Source organism: Pinus tabuliformis, chromosome J (assembly GCF_031772625.1).
Source record: "Pinus tabuliformis cultivar Carrire ecotype Pingquan chromosome J, CPIR1, whole genome shotgun sequence".
In the NCBI taxonomy this organism is placed as follows: domain Eukaryota; kingdom Viridiplantae; phylum Streptophyta; class Pinopsida; order Pinales; family Pinaceae; genus Pinus; species Pinus tabuliformis.
In genome coordinates, this window is record NC_142295.1 from 78,154,328 (window position 1) to 78,178,736 (window position 24,409).

Genomic DNA, 24,409 nt, shown 5'->3' on the forward strand with positions numbered 1-24,409 from the left:
CAAATGATCTTAGGTTAAGGGCTTACAGAGGTGCAGCCATTGAAATACTTAACACTTTCTCATAATTTCAACTCTCCAAAATTCCTAGAAAACATAATTTACATGCTCATAGCTTGGCAACTTTTGCCAGCACATGCAAGCTATCCTTTGAACCCAACCACCATTTCACAGCTGAAATCAAACATAGGCCTGCTGTCCCAGATAATGTCAAAAATTGGCAAGTCTTTGAAAGTGACACATAGATAAATAACTTCCTGACTTTGAAGGAAGAGTTTTCCAGCATAAACATTGACACTAGCACTATGGATGATCAACAACAGACATACAGAATTAAGCAGAATATATCAGTTGAAACAGCAAATCTGATTTTGCATCCTACTACCTTTAATGACAAAAATGTACAACAGCTGAAGCAAACAAATTTTGATGAAATAGCTGAAGCAGAAGCTGAAGTAATTGATTTAAAAGACAATTTTCTGCCCACAGGCTTGACTCCTTTGGAGGATTTATTCGATTCAAATGACATCTCAAGGAAGCCAAAGATGCAACCACTAAATGCTGAAATTGAGGACTGCAACATTGGAACCACACAAAATCCCAGGATGGTAAAACTATCCAAAGCATTGCCTGCTGATCAGAAACTGAAATACATTGACTTGTTTAAGGAATTCCAAGATGTATTTGCTTGGGGTTATGAAGACCTCAAATCTTATGATACCTCAGTAATCCAACACACTATACCCTTGAAAGAGAATCAAAAGCCTTTTAAACAGAAGCTTAGAAGGGTCAATCCCGTCCTCCTTCCCCTAATTGAAAAAGAAGTTAAACGAATGTACTAGGTTGGAATCATTGCTCCAATGAGGTTCTTAAAGTGGATTTCAAATCTAGTGCCTACTAGGAAGAAAACGGGAGAGATTAGATTGTGTGTGGACCTAAGAAACTTGAACAAAGTTTCTCTCAAAGACCATTACCCCTTAACAAAAATGGATCATATCATACAAAGGGTAGTGGGAGCCTCTAGGATCTCATTGTTAGATGGATTCTCAGGATTCAATCAGATTTTAATACACCCGGATGACCAAGACAAAACTGCCTTTACAACACCTTGTGGAACCTTTAAATATGTCAAAATGCCTTTTGGGCTTAAAAATGCAGGGGCCACTTTTTAGAGAACAATGGACATAGCCTTTGCCAAAGAGATCCATGATTTCCTAGTAGTCTACCTTGATGATCTCACTGCCTTTTCAAAATCAGACCAAGAACACTTAAAACATTTAAGACAGGTGTTCCTAATTTGCAGAAAGTATGGCATATCTTTAAACCCAAAGAAATCACTGTTTGGCCTACAGGAAGGCAAGCTCCTAGGTCATATCATTTCAAAAGATGGCATTAGGATCGACCCAGACAGAATTCAAGCTATCCTTCAAGTGCCTCATCCAAGAAACATCAAATAACTACAAGCCTTTTTAGGAAAGATTAACTCCTTGAGAAGATTCATTCCTAATTTGGCCGAGCTGATTAGACTGTTAAACAATATGCTGAAGAAAGACTCTAAAGTCATGTGGACCATGGAAGCCAAACAAGCCTTTGAGGACATCAAAAGAGCTTTGACAACTACACCAGTCCTCACAAGTCCCAAGTTTGATAGAGATTTCATCATTTTTTCCTTTGCCTCTGAGCACACAATTGCTGTTGTCCTATTGCAAAAAGATGACCAAGGATGTGAGAAACCCATTGCCTTCTTCGGCAAAGCTCTTAGAGATGCTCCCTTAAGATATCAGATTATGGAAAAGCAAGCTTATGCCCTGGTAAAGGCCATCAAGGATTTCAGAATTTACATTTTATACTCTCATGTGATTGCCTATGTCCCAAATGGTGTGGTTAAGGACATTTTAACACAAGAAGGAATTGAGGGCAAACGGGGCAAATGGATTGCCAATATTTTAGAATATGACATTGAAATCAAGCCTACAAAACTGATAAAAGGACAAGGGCTAGCCAAATTGATGACTGAAACCAATTTCCAAGCCCTTGATATCAATGAACTGGACAACGAACAGGAGATGGCGACTCCACAGATCAATCAAGCCTTTTTGCAATCTCCCTGGTATGCTGATATATGTTTTGTATTGTTAAACTTGCAAGCTCCTCCAGGGTTGTCCAGAACTAAGAAAAGATTCTTGAAAATGAAAGCATCAAAGTTTTGTATTATAAACAATGTTTTGTTTTGGAAAAATCATGAAGGAATTTTACTTAATTTCCTAACATTGGATGAAACTGACAATGTCCTTAAGGAATTTCATGCAGGTGACTGTGGAGGACACTTATACTGGAAATCAACAGCTGATAAAATCCTAAGGGCTGGATTTTATTGGCCCTCCTTGTTTGCTGATGTGAAAAAATTTGTAATGTGTTGCCATAAATGCCAGATCTTTGAAGGCAAGAGAAAGCTGTTACCTTTACCACTCAAACCTATTTCAACTGAAAGACCATTTCAGCAATGGGGTTTAGACTTCATTGGAGAAATCCACCCTTCCTCCTCTAGCCAACATAGGTGGATTTTGACTGCCACAGACTACTTTACCAAATGGATAGAAGCCATCCCTTGTAGGCAAGCTAATGACTCCATTATTATGCAATTTTTAGAAACCAACATCTTGTCCAGGTTTGGCTGTCCAGATAAAATTATTACAGACAATGCTGCTGCTTTCAAATCCAAAAAAATGATCAACTTTTTCCATAAATACCACATGACCTTGGGCCATTCCACAGCCTATTACCCTCAAGGCAATGGCCTATCTGAGTCCTCCAACAAAAGCCTTATCAACATCATCAAAAAGGTCTTGGAGGAAAACAAAAAGAATTGGCATAAGAAGTTGGTAAATGCACTATGGGCAGACAGATTGACCACTAAAAGATCCATTGGTACAAGTCCATATGAACTGGTTTATGGAATGGAGGCAAGGTTCCCTTCATCTTTGGGAATCCCTGTGATCAAGCTACTACAAGAAATACATGCAGAGCCCAATGATATTCAAAGAAGGATCAATCAGACTATACATTTGCAGCAAACAAGAGAAGAAGTATATCAGAGAACCCAGATTCTACAAGATAAACTCAAAAAGATCTTTGACAAAAGAACAAAGGCTGAAGACTTCTTCATAGGAAACAAAGTGCTCAGATGGGATTCTAGAAGAGAGGACAAAGGGAAACATGGAAAATTTGATTTTCTTTGGAAAGGACCTTATGTCATTCATGCTGTACAAGGTAACAATACCTATTTCTTGAAGAGTTTGGATGGCACAAATACTGAAGAAGGCCCAGTTAATGGGCAAATGCTCAAACATTATTTTGATCCCCTTCGATGAACACAGCACAGCTGTATATTGTACATAAATATTTGTAATTCCAGCATTTGTATTTACAGCGGTTAGATAAGGAAACAAGTGAAGCAAATTTTGAGGAAAATCAGGGAACTACACCATTTTTTGATATATGTTTTGAGTCTATCATTGGAAATCAAGAGCAAGACTTGGCAACTATGAAGATGATGATAAATATTCAGAGAAACCAGTAAAGATAGATCAGCTCATAAGGACTGCATACAGGGTAGAAAGATTCAGATCAATGGTCTCCAAGGCAAAGAAATTTCAGGCTACAGCAATAGTTAAAAAACAAGGCAATCTGACCTGCTGTTCTTGGCCTTTCACAAGGAAAGGCCATCCCCAAGTGGAGCCACTGTTAGGTTCCTATACCAATAGGTTTAATTTTTCATGATTGACCTGGGAAGTGCCAAATATGTTCATCTTTTCATGTTGCAAAGGTTCCATATTTTGTAAAAGAATTAGAGAAAGTTAAAAAATGTAAAGGGTATGCCCTAAAAGAATTATCAAAGGGCAAAAAGAGTAAATTGGTCATAAAGAAAAACAAAAATGAACCCCAAAGAAAGACCAAGAAAGTGGCTAGCCCAAATGCGACTGCCAGCTTGATGGATGGCCCAACAGTTCAATTTGGACCATGCCATGTTTTAAATTGCTTGTTCTAGACTAGAGAATGAAGATCTGTCCAAACAATTCAAAGCTTGGCAGATCACTAGCTAGGTAGAGAAATTAAGGAGCCCAACTGCTCAATCTGGGCCCTTGGAAGAGATAAGGGTAGATTTAGATAGGAGGGCAGTCAAAAGAAAAGAGGATAATCAGGGTCTGCAAGTCTAAGTGCACCCATTCAAAAAAGAAGAAAAAATGTTAGGTGTATTAGGCTGGGTAGGTAGTTTGAGGTTGCAAAAGCAAGGTTTGGATCACCTGGTACATTATCAATCAGAGCTTATCTCATCAATGAAAGGAATATCAAAGCAGTTGTTTGATGGCATAACTATGGAAGCATGTCTAATTCCCCTCTTTCCCCCATAAATCACTCACTAACATCCCCTGAAGGACCTTGGGATCTGCCCAACAAATCCTGTTTTCACTTCATTTTTGTAAAAATACTAAGTCAAGCTTTGACTTTCTACAATGGAAAGAAGCCACATTTCTTGTGTAAAAATCATTCTATACTCCTTTCATCTTCCTATGTCTAAGTTTTCATACTATGGAATTAGCATTCATCCATTCAGTTTCAATCCATAAACTCATATTAACCCCTAATTCTATTATATAGCTCTCTAAAAACTACTTCCCCGTCCCTATTTCTACAAAAAGCATATTAAAAACCCAAAAATAATAAATATTCCCACCCCTTGGCACTATAGCCATATAGCATAAGTCTTGGGAAATAATAGTCCATTTGGGACTACTATTAGCCCTTCCGAGTCCAGACCTGGGGTTAATTTAACATTCAGTCAAATTAAACCCCCCCCTCTCACACATAAACCTTATAGCAATATCTTCCGCGCATACATTTTATTTGGGATTAATTTGATATTCGATCAAATTAATAACCACTGGCACCCACTTACAAACCCATATAAAAACCCACATAACATAAGTTTCCCCCCGCGGTACATTTTATAATAGTTAATACATAGGCGGGTCCCCGCACCGTATTGTACTCGCGGCTCTGTATCCCGTCAACCCTCCGAACCGCTCTTCCAGATCCAACGGCTCTCGCCGATTTCAGAGCCACCCCGACATTCGACAGTTAACTTTCGATAGCATAGCGGTTTCTTCGCCGTACAAAAGACGCGTGTCTCCATGTGATTGTATCGGAGCCCCTCTGACACTTACCGCCTCCGTACCAAAGGCGATCCGATAAAACCACAAACCGCCTTCTGTCTCTCCGCCCCTGACATCAGCACCACGTCGCCGCTCACGTCACTTTTGCGTCGACCCGCTATTGCCCCGTGTCATTGCCACCGTGTCTTGTGCCACATCGTCGGCTCAGTCAACTGCCACATCACCCTGCCGTACCTGGGACCCGCCGATGACGTCATGTTGACGTCATCACAAAAAAGCACCAAAAGCGCCAATTTGCCAAAATTTTCATAAAAACATGTGTTTCGACCGTTTTGTTCATTTCTATTGGACAAGTTGGAAGCACCAGTGCATGTCGTTTTACGTCGTTTGTCTGCACAAATGCAAATTTGACTATCCCAGCCGCCGCCGCCTACAACTTCGACTTAATTGCTCGCCATTGAACCAGCTCGACACCTTCGGCTCCATAAAAACCAGGTATTTGCCCAAATTCTACCCGTTTACCCCTGTTTTCACCAATTTCTCTATTTTTCTTACTTAGAACTCTGCAACTATCCAAACCAAGCACATTTCTGCACCTAAATGCGGCCTGAATTTACTCAGTAACCCTCTGTTCACTAGGAACCCTCCGAACCCGTGACAACTTGCAAATTCGCCATTAAAATCGTTTTTAAGCTCGGGTGACGCCAAACTCCATAAGGCTCAGTATTCTCCCCTTTTACCACATTCCACTGTAATAACTTCGATAATTGGGCTGAGAACTATCCCCATTTCCCTCTGCAGTTTGCCCATAATCTTTTTAATCCCTGTAAATTCATCAAAGAAAAGAGAAGTCTTTCAAAAACTCTGCAAAGTAACCTCTTTATAATAGCCACAGACCTTGAAGGTTATTGCCTCATTTGAACTCATTGAGTAGCTGTTTTGCAAATCCTCAGAAGCTCTTTCATAAGCCTGTTGTTACACTAATTCTGTTTCCAGGGATAAGCACATATAAACCTCAAAATGGCCACTCCCACAACATTAAATATTGCTCCCTTGAATGCACCACATAGGAACCTGGAATGGATACCCCTTGCTGACAGAGATTACCAAATGAAGGAAACAGTTGAACTCACCAACAAATATCACATTGAAACCTTTTGTGAGTTAAGAAAGAGATACAGGAGCAATGCTGATATCCTTGGTATCTGGGAGTCCAATCTGCCAATTTACTATCTCCCACAAGTTAATGTATTCCCTGACCTTATCCATCAATGCTGTGAGAATTATGAGCCCACTCAAAGGGCAGTTTTGGCTCCATCTGGGACTGTTTCGTTTCACATCACCCCTCAAGCCATAAACATGATGCTCAATTTTGAGCCAACAAAGCCTCTGGTTCCTCTCTCCATGAAACTTTTGTTGGACCAAGGTGCCAAGTTGCCCAGCTCAGAGATCGCAAGAATTGCCCAGCTGTTCATGCAACTAGATTCCCAATTCCAGTAGCCTCCTCCTTATCTGCATGTATGGTTTAATGAAACAGGAAGAATGCTGGTAGATATCATATCCTGCATCTTGGGATTCAATACCAGTGAGTATGTGGATGAGACAGTTTTAGTAATGTTGTCTATGTTTGCTCCAGGACAGCCCCCTGCTGTCCAATATGATTATGCCACCTTCATAGCTGATAAGATTCATGAGCAATTCATGAACCTGGAGAGAGAAAGGGTGTTCAAACATACCTCCTATTAGCACTTGAATTTGGCCTCAGGCTGAAAAAGACAAAATCCAAGGCAACATCAAACCACTTAGCCTCGTAGCTAGCCCTACGGGGCAGGAGAGGGCTCTCTCCGGGTCTATCTCGGAAAAAGGTCTTCAAAGGGCGGAGATGACCAATAAAGAACACTGATTTTAGGCTAGTAAACTGATTGAGAAGGTTTGATTTCAGATTTTTAGGGTTTTGGTGGAAAACAAGGGGAGAGCAATTTTGGGTGCGGGGATGGGACACAGCTTTTGCAGAGGTCTTTTTGGGGCAAGGTAGGAGATTGTCTTGATGCCTTTGATTTAAGTGAATGGATAGGAATGACCGGTGAGGAGCTAAAGAGAGCAAGAAACCATCGAGAGTTCTCTTTAGACAGAGAAAAACATAGATATTAAGCAAACTTAAAGGCAGAGCATATAAATTATGAATTCTACCTTAACACTTCATTTACTTAATGTGCAGAAAAGAGAAATAGGAAATTGATACACATAAAAAATCTTAAAAGTACATGAGAGAAGCACACCATCAACACAAATAACCACAGGAATCCCAAATAGTGCTGCAAAACCCTGGTCTTTCCTTTGCCAAAATTGCAGAGATACAAAGTGTAATACAATAGAAGCTTATCCCTCAAGAGTCCAACCATGAAAATGACTAAGAAAATACATAATATAGGCAAGCTAACACATTCCCTTGCCTCTAGGGGTCGAGCTCATCATCCTAGGAGCTGTTTCAACCAATTCTAAACTGAGTACTAAAATCTAGGCAGTCAAAACCACTTGCCTCTATAAGCTAGGAAACCAATTCATTCATTAAATTTTTGACTTTTTATGAATGAATCATCTAGAAGAGATAAATAAGTGCCATGAAATCATAAAATTACATCAATTACATCAAGAAGGATGAAAAATCACTCCAAAAAGTCAAAACTAGTCAAATCTGCGTTTTGCTGAGCTGTAGGTGAAAATCTGGCAAATTTCCCTGATGCGTAGCGCCCCAATTCTCAACGCGTAGCACGCCTTTGAGCCCACTTTTGAGGCACTTCCCGGCATCCAAATGAGGAAAAAGTAGGCTTGTTGGAAAGGTCTGGATGTCTACTTTCCAACCCAAGTGGAATTTCTCAATTTGGTGTCCATTTGCCCCTCCAAAATTGCAATCTCCCAAGACTGCTTCCTGTGTGTCCAAAAAGTGGCAGAAAGTCATTTTTTTCATGTTTTTTGACCTTCTGAGGGCTCAAAACCTGATGAAATGTCTTGGCAATTGCTGAGAAAGTGTAATTTGTCATGAAAAATCCAAAAATTCTGAGTTTTTGAGGAATGGACTTGCCCATCTTCAGGGTAGCGCGCGGCGCGCTACGCGTTGAGAGAAAAAACCTGTGTGTGGCACAAAAAAGTCAAAATTGACCAAAATTGCTCAAAATTTCCTAAAATTTGAGCTGGAAGTGCATCATTGAGCACCATGCTCCTTCAAGGTAGCTTCAGCCAAAATATGAAGGGGATCAGGCCTTTTCCTTCGTTTTAGTGCCTTGGCCAACCGTCCTTTGAGCACCTTCATTCTTGCTTTACACACATGCATTCGAGCCCAATAGTGATTCTTCATGTGTCGGAGCATGTCTTTGTCCCTGTTTGCCTTTGCTATCAACCTCTCTAGATGTGTGTTCACCTGAATGAGCATAGAGCTTTGCTCCTTGGGTGTCAAATCACCGGGTCTCTTGCGAGCCAAGTTCCGGTCTTCTCGGATCCTCCGCAACTCATCAAGAGAGTGTTCATCCTCTAATTGGTTGTTGCGCTGCTCTAAATAAGTAATTGTCCAATTTTCCATCTCCAAATTTTGCTGCAACAAGTCATTTTTAGCCCTTAGTTGCTGGATGATCTCCTCTGACTCTAGGCTAGGAGAAATGATATCAAGGTCAACAACATCTATGCCTGGAACACCTGATGGCCCCTCATCAATCTTGGGCTGCTTGCCTCTCTCTGGTACCTGTGCTGCTGTCGAAAGCGAGGCCCCTTCCACCTGAGGTGGAGATAACACTCGCTGTGCTGATGAAGAAGGCGAGACCCCTTCCACCTGATGTGGAGATAATACTCGCCGTGCAGATGCAAATAAGGCCCTGTGGCCTCTCTGATATGTGACAAATGGAGGGGAGCTGACATGCTCGGGCTCTGGAATGTCAAACTGATGTGAAGGCCCTCCCTCATCACGGACAACCTCAGGAGGTGGCTATGGCATTGTGAACAAGTCACGAGAAATGAAATCCTCCCATGGAATACCCTGTTGTGCCAACTGATGCATGACCACAATCTTGATCAGTGCATAATGATAAATTCTCTTGTGTTGTTGTGCTGGGCTCTTTCTTTGCACCAAGGGCACCATCCTCTCTATATTTCGGCACATGAAGAATGGAATGTTCATCATTCGTACCCGTGTGAAATGCATCAACAAACGGATATGGTACGAATACAAACGTGAAAATCTGCCCTCACAAGTGAAATAGCGAATGATGATCCTCATCAAAGGTGCATACTCGTCTCTTAAGAATCTGAAGGGAAAAACACCAGTTAGGTGCCTCATATATATAGGTTTGATATATGGCTCATAATGAAATCTGTCCAACTGCTGGCGCTTGTTCCACTCTTCTCCAATATTGGGTATCCCTGTTGCTTGAGCAACAATCTCGGGTGACAATGTGAAGTCCACTCCTGCAAGATTCACATGCCCATTGTGCAAATGTAGGACAAACAAGCGGGCCAATTCCTTGTGGTGTTGAATTTGGGAGATTCTCTCACAATATTCATAGCATGATTGATATCAGAAACATGACATTGCAAGTGGACAAGCTTGTAGATAAGCCAAAGAGGTGGGCTCCTCCCTGACATGCTGACCACCTTTACCACCCCTGTGATGCCTCCTTGGCACCTCTACCTCTGGTGTTGATTCACGGTCATCACTTTGCTCATAATCTGTTTCGGTTTCTGACATGGTTTTGGAGGCTAGTGACTGAAAAATAATGCTGACTGTGCACCCAATGAACTACTGTTTTGACTTGTTTAGATGCTGTTACCAAGGGGACAAACACACATGGGAAATGTTAGGGAAAAGGGAACATTGAGGGGATTAGGGAAAACAAATGTGAAAGGAAATTTTAGGAAAGGAACATGGAACATATACAATCATAATTTGTGGGATTTTAATGGGAAGTGGGGTTTAGGAAATTTACATAGGATTTTAGGAATTAGTAGGGTTTAGGGATTTTAATGATTTTTAATGGGGAAATTATATGATTTGCATGGAAAAATGTCAAGGAAAATGGTGAGGAAAATATGGGGAAAGAGGAATGGAAAATGGGTAACCTTGGGCAGCAAATTTCAATGAAACCCTAGCACACTTACATTTTTTAAATTTGATACAGCAAGGTAGGGTTTTACTCCATATTAGCATGGAATTTTTGCATGTTCATTGCTCATTCATCTTAGCCAAACCAAAACCACCATGGATTAGAGGCCTACCTGAAAAGATTTGGAGAGAGAAGCAGTTTTGGTGGCTTGCTGGCGATTTCCTGAGCAAGAAACCCAACGCATAGCGTGCCCAGCCTGATGCGTAGCGTGCCTCCAACGCGTAGCACCTGAGTTAAATTGAACTGGAAAATGCGCGCTGATGCGTAGCGTGCCCCCAACGCGTAGCGCGCCTCCTCTGATGCGTAGCGCGCTGCTGCAACTGCTCAATTCGCCCAATGAACCTTGAAATTGACTTGACAAGTATCTTCTTGAAGTGTTGAGAGGCAAATGAGTTACCAATGAGGAATGGCATGCTTTTATAGGCTTCCTTTTAATTTTTACTTGCCCAAAACCCACTTTGTAATGTTTTGAATGTTGACACTTTTTGCTTTAATTGGCTCTGACCTTTAATTTCATTTCTTTGAAAAATTGGTTGAAATGATGATTTCTTCTGAAAATTTTTGCAGGGATAGCTTCTGGGATGCTTTGGAAAAGGAGACCAAGGCTACACTTCGACATTTGAAGAATTTGAAATTTTGAGAATTTTTACAAAAATGAGATAATGACCTTGTTTTCAAAAACAGAGTTTTTGAGAACAAGGCAAAAATTTAGCTGTACAATGATAAGAAATGTTTAATGAAGGACATCCCTCTGGCCTGCTGGTCCTTGATGACCTCTCAAGACAAAATTAGACTCAACCCTAGACCTAAGACCTTAAAACTTAAAGCAAAATGAATGACCCTCTGAGGACTTTATTTATTTGAACAAACCTGAACCAGCAGTGCCAAAACAAGAGGGGAATAACGACATAAACTCCTTCCACCAAGATTATGGCATGCCTAACAGAATGCAACATGATCACACTGATGGGACACCTAATCATGAAATGCAAAGAGCTTTGATCTCTGGTGGAGGGCTACTAGACCGACTCTAACACCTCCTATATATATCACCTGCTGATGTACTATCAGCCTGATAGTTTCCCTGTTTTCCTCAGAAAATTAGATGCCAAGGGGGAGCGAAGGTCTGTAATATTTTGGTCACCAGTCTGCCACCATGTTTATTACTCTCCATATACATATTGTGAGTTCATTGACCTTTTTTTCTATCCAGCTACTTGCGTATTATCAACAAATCCTCCTCCAAAACTTACTGATGAGATGCAAAAGATCCTGCAACTTTCCAAAAGCTACAGCATTGGTGACTGGTATATTTACCAAAACCACACAGTAATCAGGGTTTATGGCTGTGAATTGGCCCCTTACAGACTGCCCAAATATGTCCCAATGAGACTATTTGCCTTGGAATACTTCCGGCAATTTGGTAATGCAGATCTAATCCATTTCTATGGCAAAAGCAAAAAGGAACAGCTGAAAATCAGACATCAATTGGGCCCATTCATTTTCAATAAGAGAGAAGAAGCCTGGGTGGAGGCAGACAAAATGTTGAAAAATTTTCTGTTACTAAAAACGAGCTTTTATTGGGCACCATATGACCCCAATCACTTTATAAGCCTTAGAAGAATCAAATACAAGCTCGCAGCATATGAACATTGCACTATCCCTCAAATTGAGCAATTTGCTAATCAACAAGAATGGGTAAAGGGCACTCTAGTTGAAGAATTTTCTGAGGAAGAAATAGCAGAAAAATCAATCAAAGATCTTGAAAAAGCAGTTGACTTGGAATCTTTTGGACAGGTGTTTTTCACAGCCCCTCGGCATCTTGGAGAAGGCACCTCTTCTGCCAGTACTCCCCAGCAAACTGCCCAAGTAAGTGCCCCACCTGCAGCAACAGATAAAGGAAAAGCAGTGCAACATTCAGAAGAGCAAGTGCAAAATTTGGAACAGCAAGAAGCAATGACAGACCGGCCTACTTCTACAGATGGACAGAGTCAAGGGCAAGACCCTGTAACTCAAGCAAAAGTGACTGAAATTCTTGTGCTACAGACACCTCTAAATGAGGAAAGGGAAAAGAAGAGGGATAGACAGGAAGAGACCCCTCCAGGGACATCCACAGAGCAGCAAGGAGAAAAGAGGCAAAGGTTAAATCCTTTTTCAGAGGAAGAAATGCCAGAGGGGCCCACAGAACAGCAAATTCCCCCAGGCATGGAGACATCGGCCAGCTCTTTTCAGCAGGAGCAAGAGAGACAGCAGGGGGTGGAAGTAACATCCACAAGGCAACAGGGCAGACATGCCTCTGATATTAAAAAAGCATTCACTGATATCAAAGCCAGGAATGAGCCAGTGAGACTACAACTGTACAACCAGCTAATAAGGATGGCCCCTACTAATCAGCAAAGGCTAATGGCAGCCTATGACATCCAGGAAGGGAGAATGACCCTCGGTCACTTCAGACCTACAACTCAGCAACCCCAATCAGTTGCTGATTACATTAGAACCAATCTGGAAGTGTTCGCCAAGGATATCCATCCAATGGACCAGATTGAATTGCACAAGCAGACTGGGGAGATGGTATATTCCACTTTAGCAGATAAAACATTGTTAGCCCACAGATTGCAAAACTCTTTGCACAATACTGCTGCCCAACTAGAGTTGGAGAAAGCTTCGTCACAGGCCAAGGACAATAGAATCAAGTCCTTGGAGGAGATTATCATAGAGCTAGGACATGATCCCACTGATCCCAAGGGTGTGCAAGCTTTGATAAAAAAGAAGGATGAAGACATAGCTGCCCTAAGAAGACAAATCAAGCTGTCACCCACATTGCATCCTCAAGCTACAGAGGTGGCACAACAAAAATAGGAGTAGGATGTAGTAGCTTTGCTTACAACCTTACATAAAAGGTTGGTAGAGACAGAAAGTGCCTTGGAGGCATCATTACAGGGAAGACAGGGAGAGTTGGCCTCTCAGCCAATTCAAACAGCTCAGATTCTCACAGCTACTCCTCCCACGGCCACCACAACAGTCCCTCCCACTGTTACAACATCAGAAGTAGGTGCCTCAAGCTCAGCACCAATTTCAGCAACTACTTCAGCACCTACAGAGCAAGGCACCAGCTTGAGAATGGACAACATGATGAAAGAAATAGAAGCCTTGGAATTGCAAATGGCAGAATTGAAAGAAACCAAGGAAAAGCTGGCTAAAATTGAGGAAAAATATGACAAATCAAAACAAGAAGTGGCTGAGAAGACAAGGGAAGTAAAAGCCTTAGAAAGAAGAATAAAGGAGCTGGAGAAAGAGCTCACTTTTGATAGGACTCTAACAGATATCAAGAAAATTTGTGGGCCAAGATTGGCCAATCCATTACAGACCAATGGCAATCCATTGAAACTATTCATGAGAAAATGGATTTGATAAGCTTGGCTCAGTTTGAAAACCAAAAGGCTAGAACATCTCTAGGAAACATGCCCGAGCAAGCTAACAGAATGATCCAATTTTTGAATACTCGCACCAAAGGGAAGTTGGCTGAAATGGGAATCAGGAACAGGACTGAAACTATTTTGCTAATAAAAAGGGTGCTAACCCTTAGGAATTTTGTGCAGACATTGGAAAGAAAATGCCAAGAGATGCAAGCAGAGGTGGATGATTTCAGAATAAAGATCGCAGCATTACAGAGCAGAGGGCTACCTAGCCTAGTAACCAGTGCTGGAAGATTGCTGCCACATGAGCATTATGCCAATAGAGTGAACAATTATGCCGCCAATCAAATCACAGCTTCCTCAAGCACTTCAGAAGATACATGACCCCCAATTGGACAGGCTGTCTTTGATAAATTAGAAAATCTATTCTATATTGCACATGAGATAAATCATCTCTTTGAAGATCAGCCAAACTTTTATAGATACATAGAAGCTGATGAAATACTGATAAAGATACAAAGGCATCAGCTACCTACAGAAGATTGGTGGAGAGGAATGATGGAGACGTTGCTCAGGTGATTTCGGGTATTAATTCTTTTTTGTAAACTACAGTTCAGCATATACAGATGGCACAGTCCAGCAAAGCAGCATAACGCAGAATTGGAATGTTAATTACAGCTCATCAAAAGTAAAGTAGCCTAGCACCAAAGATGAAGACCAAGACAACAACAGGTAGCATAACAACATCAGAAAAGCACACACAGAATAAATGCGCGGCAGGCAACCGACTCATTCAGCCCAGAAAGTCAAAAATTCTCTGACATAATAGATAGCTAGCAAGCCAATATTAACTACAGTATTTAATTCTTCATTTACTTCCTTGGAAGAGTTGGTGATGTAATTTATTACATGAAGACTCATCATCTAGATATTTTGTATCATATTTTTGTATATATACCTCCCCATAGAACGTATTTGGGGTTGGTTGATGATTTTCGCTCTAAGAGCTGTGCTGTAACTTTCAGATTTTCTAATACAAAGAGCTGATGGAGTTTATGATTTCTGCACTGTCTGGATGTGAATGTGATGAGCTGCATTCTGCTACAGGATTCCTGTGTTGTTTAATGAAACAATAAGTTTTTCTAAACCATGTTTTGTCTTTTCTATGTTTGCTAAATTCACATATATGTTTCATGATCTCAGCAACAGAGAAAAAGAATAGCTCAGGACTTGTTTAAATACACCCTTTGCTCAATCTCTGTTTCTAATTATGTTTTTTGCAGAATTGGTCATGAATATGAATTCTTAATTGCTCATATTTGCACTGATTCTCTCATTATGAATGCTGTTTAGGAATTCTTAACTGCTCCTAGATAATATTCTCACCTTTCCCTCTATCAGCATAGTGAAAGATCCTTGACTGCCTTTCATTCCCTGATTCCATGCCATCGATTCCTAGATTTGAAGATTTGTTTCATGGATACCTATCTGGCTCTGTAGTACTACCTCTTTCCCAACAAGCACTTTCAGCAGTACACAGTCATTGACTCCATTGCCCAATGGTCTAAGCTATTCTGAGAGCTGCATATCAGATCTATTTGAAACCATCATCCAACCAAACTCCAAACAAAACCCTGCGCATTATAACTAGCCTAAAATTACACCAAAACAAAGTTAAATCATAAAGAGAGAGCCCTCTCTGGTTGCAGGTAGGCTAGGACCTGTAGCTAAAAAATTGGTTAGTGGTTACCTCGGCCGTATTCCCTTGGGAGTCAAAGGGAACAACCTGAGTGATAACAATGAGGAAGTCTCTTTTTGACATTGAGAATATCAAAAGTGAGCACTAAAGAATTGTTTGGATCAACTACCCCGATTGTTGAAAGCAAAGCACTTCGTTAAGCAGGACACGACTAGAGTACCTCTAAAGTAGACATAGCGCAAGGAATTTGAGCCAGATCTTCTATAATGGAGTAGTTCTGGGCTACCCTAGCATTAGGGTTAATAGTCGCACGCTTGGCAAAACCTTACGATATCTAAGGTATATACTTGACAGAGGGTTGCTCAATATGAAGTGGATCCGTAGTTCTGGGAACAAATTTATCTTTATATGTTTCTGCTTCAACATAATCCTGTGACTGTGTAGCCACATTAACATTAGAACTCATCATGAAAACATTTGAGGAATTGTCCCCTTCCTGGTTGCCCCCAGCAGAGGTACCAGGATTTGAGTTTGCGCCAATGAGTAACTGCTACCCTTGGGGGAAAGGGTTAGTTAAGACAACTTGGGAGCTAGAAGACCCTTGCTGCACTAACAAGTTCTGAGCATATTGAATTTTCGAGCAGAGATGAGTCAAATGATCTCCACTACATAACTTGCATGGATATTTAACTTACTTCTTAGACTTTTTTCTACCCTCATCGACACCATTGCTAGGCTTATTTGCATTACCCTTCCCCTCCTGATTCTTATTTTTACCTCATCCATTCTTCTTCCCTTCGGATTGTTGACTTCCTTTAGGGTTAGAGGCCTGGACGACATTTATGGAAGAAGGATGGGAAGGTGGAGTAGTGGACGGTGTAGCCTAATTGGAAGAAGCAATTTGTAGAGAAAACTGTTGCAATTGGTTCAAGAGGTTCACCATATTGGCATCAACCGATCCAACTATACCATCAGTGTGAGGGCTTGGCTTCGGTTTGGCTACATCAACCGTGGATCTAGGAGCATGAAGTAAGATTTTCTAAAGAGTCCCAGACTGAGAATATATCAGTTCTAATTGCTGAGCATGAAAGATAGCCTGCTCTTTGGAATAAAATCCAGACATAGAAACATCCGTGGAGATCTCTGGTTGTAATGATTTTAAAAACCATTCAAGACAGAATTCAGGTGGAATTTCAGCTTTGATGAGCCTCTTTCTCCGTCTCCATTCCTGGATATGATCCGAAATGTGAGTAGCTGTGTCCTGATGAAAATTGGCCAGAAGTTCAGTTCCGGCTTCGTAATAGACAGGCAATTGGAAATGGTTTAAGAAAATGTTAGCCAAATCAACGAAAGAAGTAAAAGTGCCCCCTGGAAACTCTATATACCACTTAGCCACATTTCCTGTTAAGGTGTGCTGAAATAACCTCAACCTGATTGAATCATCGATCAGGGAGTTTGATGAGCACCATAAACGGAATGTGGTTACATGGTTGCTTGGGTCTTCACCATTCTTCCCTTCGAATTTTGGAATATCCGATGGAAGTTTGGTTGGGACCGGAGGCCAAGCTAGATTGTACCTAATTGGATCGTTTGTCAACTTAGTCAAGTCTGGCAGATTAAGCGTGGCCAGAAATGGAAGTCGTGGAGGACCTTGGGGATTCCACCCAGATGGGGTGGGGTTCCCAAAAGTCTGAAAAGAATGACCTGGGTTTTGAAAGGCACCAGGTTGCCCGAAGTAACTGGTAGAACCTACTAGACCAAAAGGTGACCCTTGTGGTCCAACAAAACTCGGAGTTTGACCAACTCCAGCCGAAAATCCTCTATAACTGGTAAAGTTTCCCCCTAACGACGTATTGTAAGGATTTGATAGCCCTTGTTAAGGGTTCCAAGCATTAGCTAAGGGTGGAAAACTTTGAAATGAATTAATTGAGGAGTACGACACATTCCCTTGTTGGCCAAAAAATGAATTCCCAGCTCCTATCCCACTAACTGCAGGGTTAGTCCAACTCTGAAAGGGATTACTGCCTTGACTTGTGAAAGGAAAAGGCATAGATCCTACTATTGGATTGGAATGTGGTATATGACCACTTCCAAATGGGAAACCCTGAAAATAAGCTGATCCACTCATCATGGACGTGGAGGCGGTTGATGGTACATTTAATGGAGCTGAAGGAATACCTTGAGAGGGCATTCCAAAAGGGAAGAATCCAAAACTGGATGCATTAACTTGGGAACTTCCACTCATTGACGGAATGGAAGTAGACCCAAATAAGGATGTGCTAGCAGTAGACCCAAATAAGGATGTAGAAGGGATGGAAATAGTTCCTCCCCCTTGTACTGATATAGGAGTCTGCATACTCGTAGCACTCATGGTGGATGCCATGCTTCCAGCAGTGGTCATCGAAGGGATAGATGTGTGTGGACCTGGGCTTGAAGGCCTGTGAGTTGGAGTTCCAACGTATAACAATACATCTGGATGATCAGGAGGGAGAGGAGAATTCGGAGCCACAACTGACTCTGAAAGCTCTTCCACTTCAATACTATCTTCCGACTAGAAGAGTACTCGAGAAAGAATTGGTGTGTTCCTCTCTAACACTGTGGTGGTACCAGGCCTATCTTGTACACTAATTCCCCCAAGTGGAGGATCAATCTCCGATGCGCCAGCTGCCACTGGTTGAAAACCACTGGTAGAATCGCTCCTACGCCTTCTAGGAGAAGGCTATGGACTCGTAGGTGAAAGCCCACGAAGTCTCTGGGATTGTCGAGATGGTCGGTCAACCACTTTGAATTAGTTTAATAAGATCTACTTAAAGACGCAAGAAAATTAAAAGCTAGGCCAACTAGGAGCACAGAACACACACTAAAAATGTCCCTAAAGAAATCAGCAGTCAAACAACTTCCAAGTATTTCCACTCCGGGTGATTAGGACCGGACACCAAAATAAAAGAAAGTGAATAATAAGGGCCTTCTAAAAATATATTGGGGTAATTAGACCCCAGGTCTACTAGCCAAGGTATCAGAGGTAGTTACGCTGACCTCCAGACAACAACCTTTGCCAGTGCAAGCCCCCAAGCTCCGCAAGGGTTCCCTCCAGAAGTACTGTTGAACATGATACAACGTCAACCTCAGGTGCCACGGGATTCCCCTCCACAGCCACCTGTGTAAATCCCTAGGATTGGAAACTAAAGACACCAACTCGTATCAGAAGCCGGGTGGAACAGTAGTGAGGTAAGATCTGACAAGTAAGAGAGGGGGTATGTTATGAAACCAGCTCAAGAAAAGATGGAAAAGATAGATCAACGCCTTAGAATTCAGCCTCTTCGAGGGGGCAACCTCCTTTACATTACATAAATGAACAATTCTTGGATGATACAAATGACAAAACCTCCTTTCTATATATAGGAGTCTAAGGAGTCACAATATAATCCAGCCGACCTAACAATAATAATATAAAGCCACAAAAATAACAATAGAGGGATTCTATGGGCACATTAATAACAATATGGGGGCAATAGGGGCACAACAATATAAATAAGGGGTATAACTACAATAGTAATGGGGTAATCACTAGTATTATAGGGACCCAACATGCCCCTCTCCTTCAAAAAAGTGTTGTCCTCAACGCTTGAGTAGTTCTGGATACTTCTGCATAAAATTCTCATCCTCCCATGTGGAATCTTCAGCGGATAAGTTCTTCCACTTGATAAGATACTCTGAAATTGATCGATTTCGTAGCTGTCGAGTTCTTGTTTCTGTGACTGCTTCCGGTTCCAATATAATTTTTCCTTCCTCGTCAAGTTCTGGCAATATTGTTTGAACTGGGAGCTTGTCGCCTATAACCTTCTTTAAACATGAAACATGGAAAACTGGGTGCAATCGAGAAGCTGCAGGAAGCTCCAATTTGTATGCCATAGTACCAATCTTTTGCAACACCTTGTACGGACCATAATACTTTGGTGATAATTTATTATCCTTCTTAGCTTGCTTGAGGGACATTTGCTTATATGGTTGTAGCCGTAGGAATACCCAATCACCTACATCAAAACTTCTTTCACTGCGATGTTGATCTGCCTGTTGTTTCATTCTATTCTGTGCCAACACGAGGTTATCCTTTAAGAGTTGGAGGACTTGTTGTTGATGTTCGATGTGATGTTCCACTGCCTGAACCTTAGAATTTTCTCTTAAATATGATGTGATGGATGGTGGTTGATACCCATAAAGTGCCATAAATGGGGTCATTTTTGTTGCTGTATGGAAGGAAGTGTTATACCACCATTCAGCCAGAGGCAACCATTTGACCCATTGTGTCTGTTTATCAGATACAAAGCAACGAAGATATCCTTCCAAACATTTGTTTACTATCTCAGTTTGCCCATCAGATTGAGGATGATAAGATGAGCTATGAGCTAACTGAGTACCAAGACAAGAAAATAATTCTGTCCAAAAATTTCCAGTGAAAATGGGATCTCTGTCACTTACAATAATCTTTGGGTTTCCATGTAGCTTTTGAATTGTTTCCATAAATGCAGTAGAAACTGTACTGGCTTTAAATGGATGTGATAATGCACAAAAGTGTGCATACTTGGTAAGTCTGTCAACTACCACCATGATGACACTCTTTCCCTCAGACTTGGGTAAACCTGTGATAAAATCCATTGAAACCTCCTCCCAACGTTGGCTTGGAATGGATAAAGGTTGTAATAGACCCGGTGTCTTAATTGTTTCAACTTTATTTTGTTGGCAAACCAAACATTCCGCCACAAACTTTTGAATATCTGATTTAAGGCCATCCCAAAAAAATTCCTTCTTAACCCTGTGGTAAGTTTTTAAAAATCCTGAGTGCCCTCCTAAGGGAGAAGTGTGCAATTCCATAAGAATCTTTTGTTTTAGCTGGGAATTCTTACAGAGGTATAAGCGATCTTTGTACCATAACGAATCATTTTTCCAGCTAAATGTATCAGACGTACTGGAATCTTGTTGTAGCTTTCGAATAAGTGCCCACACTTCTTCGTCATTCTTCCATTCCTCCCTTGCTTCGTTTATCCAATCTGGTTGGATAATAGAAATGGCGCACAACAATGCTTCCACATCCTCATCCTTTCTTGAGAGTGCATCTGCCACCACATTTTGCTTCCCTTTTTTGTAGATGATTTCAAAGTCATAACCCAACATCTTTGTGACCCACTTTTGTTGCTCTTCAGAGGATAATCTTTGTTCTAAAAAGTATTTAAGGCTATCATGATCCGTTTTTACCTTGAAGTGTCTTCCCATTAGGTAGGGTCGCCATTTCTTAAGTGCATGGAGTATTGCCAACATTTCCTTCTCATAAATAGCTTTGCTTAAAAACTTTCCCTTGATTGGACGACTTTCAAAAGCAATGGGTCTTTCATCTTGCATTAGAACAACACCAATTCCATTTCCTGAAGCATCACATTCCACAATAAAGGTTTTTGTGAAGTCCGGTGTAGCTAAGACCGGTGCTTGGCACATTGCCTCTTTAAGATGTTCAAAGGCCTTTGTTGCTTCCGGAGTCCATGAAAATGCATCTTTCTTCAATAATGTTGTTAGAGGTGCTGCTATTCTCCCATAATTCTTAACAAACTTGCGATAATACCCTGTCAACCCAAGAAATCCTCGCAGATGCTTTATGGATGTGGGGATTTTCCATTCCTTAATGGCTTTAATTTTGCTAGGGTCTACCTTAACTCCTTCATGAGATACAATATGACCCAAATATTCCACCTCCTGGACTCCAAAGAAACATTTGGATCTTTTTGCATATAATTGTTTCTCCTCCAATAGTTGTAGCACCCTGTCAACATGTTCAACATGATCCTTCCAAGACTTGCTGTAGATTAGTATATCATCAAAAAATACTAACACAAATTTTCTAAGGAATGGTTTGAAAATTGAATTCATCAAACCTTGAAATGTTGAAGGTGCATTGGTAAGGCCAAAAGGCATGACCAAAAATTCATAATGACCCTCATGAGTTCTAAATGCCGTTTTCGGAATGTCTTCAATCTTCATTCTGATTTGATGATATCCTGAACGAAGATCCAACTTGGTGAAGTAAATTGATCCATGCAATTCATCCAGTAATTCATCAATGACAGGAATGGGGAACTTATCTTTAATAGTGAGCTTGTTGAGCTCCCTATAATCCGGACACATGCGCCATGATCCATCCTTCTTGTGCACCAATACTACTGGAGCAGAGAAAGAACTTTGACTCGGTTGAATTATACCAGCCTCTAGCATTTCTGCAACCATACGTTCAATTTCACTTTTTTGGACATAGGGATATCTGTACGGCCTGATGTTTGGAGGAACACTTCCTGGAATCAGATGAATAGCATGATCATGATCACGCATAGGTGGGAGACCTTTGGGAGTCTCAAATACCTTGGAATGATTGTCCAGGACTTTTTGGAGATCTGGAGAAATAGATGATTCCAATGTGGAAACATCTAGCGAACATAATTGTGCAATTACACCTCTTTGCTCCTTTTTTAGAAGCTTTGTCATACCATTAGAGCTGATTATCTTTCCTGGTTTCCCTGCAATACCCCTTAATTCAACTTCCTTTCCTTCCGTAGAAAATTTGATGAAAAGTTCTTGAAAATTAAAAGCTATTGTACCCAAGGATTGTAGCCATTGGACTCCTAGTACAACATCAGCACCTCCCATTGGAATGGAAAGCATTGGGCTAGTCAATACATATTCTCCCATGGATAGCTTGATATTATGGCACTTTCCAGAGCAATTTATTGTTCCTCCATTTGCAATCATCACTTGACACTCTGGTGCTGGATATAGGAAGCAATTCAATTCTTTTGCTACCCTACAATGAATAAAATTGTGGGTGCTTCCTGAATCAATCAACACTATTACCTTTTTCTTCTTGATTTGTCCTTCTATCTTGATGGTTTGAGGAGTGGTAATTCCTGCCAATGCATTACAAGATATGGTCGGATTTATTTGTTCTTCATCTAGGCTTTGTTCCTGGAGTATATCCTCTTCTTTTGACCTTTCTTGCTCCTTTTCTTCTTCCTCTTCACAATCTATGTAGAATAATTTCTTCTCAGCACACTTATGACCTTTAGTGTATTTGCTATCACAACTGTAACAAAGCCCTTTTGCTCTTTTTCTTCCAATTGTTGTGGTGTCAACCTTATAGGTTGTGGAAGACTAGGGGCAACAACACTTCCGTCTTTATAGTTGTGAGTGGTATGCTTCCTGGTTGCCATAATTTTGCTTTCCATTTTTCTTGCTAACCTGAATGCCTTCTCTAATGAATCAGGTTCCCAAAGGCGAACATCATGTTGGATATTATCCTTTAAAGACCCTATGAACACATCAATCCTATGCTCCTCTGGAATATCTTTTACCCTTATGTTCAATTTTTGGAACTCCTCAATGTGCTCCATTATTGAACCCTTTTGTTTGAGACTTATCAATTGGCTAAAAAAAGTGTTGCTTTTTGTATCCTCATAATGTGCTATCAATTCTTCCGTAAAAATTGCCCAAGTGATAAATTGTTTACGAGAGCAAAGCCATTGATACCATACAAACTGATTTGGTTCCAAATATAAAGTTGCCATACGTACCTTTTGTGTGTTTTGCACATTATTGAGATCGAAGAACTGCTCCATCTGTAATATCCATGTGGCGGGATCCTTGCCATCAAACTTCCTCATATCGATTTTTGGAATATGGTGGGTCTTCGATCCAACATTAGAGTCTATGGAATCATGATTAACATTTCTTTTGTTCACATCATGAGTTTCCTTTACAACCTTTTCACCATTAGTAAGCATTTCTTGTAGAAAATTTGTCAAATCTGTCTTCAAATCTGCCATGTATGTCTTCAGATCATCCATCTTAGCTTCCATGCCCTTTATCTTAGATTCCACGCCATTTATCTTAGCATCTGTTAGCTTTTGTGAGCGTGACATTTGTTGCACTTGTTCTTGTAATTTTGATATATCATGTAGCATTTCTTCCTCTTCTTCATGAGTCATGCTAGAGCTTTCAGGTTCCTTACTAGGTGTTTGCATTTTCTTTCCTCGGGGCATCAGTTACCGATAATAATGCTTTACTATGCCCTTTGAATTCCTTCAAACCAAGCTTATGCAAAAATTAAAAAAAAACTACACACCTTTTTTTTACTTTGTAGAAGCCTGATATTGAATCTGATGTATCTCTGTAATTTCGAATCATCCAGTTCTGAAATTGTGACCTGTAGTAGCCTTCTATGTCCTCTTTCCAATGCCACCAGTCTGATCCAAATTGGATTCTCCAAGAAATAGTTATGCACAATCTCCCACAGTGACCTGATTATAGACTAGTTCAGTAGAGCGAACTTGTACGAAGTGCCACGTGTCACTGTTTCAACCTTTGACTCTGAAAAATATATAAAAGAAACTACAGTCCGTCCTCTTTCTGTACCTTCTTACGAAATTTCAATCCGATGCTCAGAGAGAAAGTTATGACGATTTTCCCCAGGTCACCTGTTTTGAATGTAATTCAGGAGTCTGCAAAAAGACCAACTTCCTCAGATCATATCTCCGAAAATATCGAGCGAAAAGCTCTGAAATTCAGACCCAAGGTTCAGCGCGATTTCTTCTCAAATGGGTTTTTTTGCGACTTCTGAAACGTCACAGAAAAAAAGTTATAGCGAAAATTCCACGATGACCTGTTTGGAGCAGCGAAACCCTAGAATCCAAAGCTCTGATACCAAATGTTATGAAACCAGCTCAAGAAAAGATAGAAAAGATAGATCAACGCCTTAGAATTCAGCCTCTTCGAGGGGGCAACCTCCTTTACATTACATAAATGAACAATTCTTGGATGATACAAATGACAAAACCTCCTTTCTATATATAGGAGTCTAAGGAGTCACAATATAATCCAGCCGACCTAACAATAATAATATAAAGCCACAAAAATAACAATAGAGGGATTCTATGG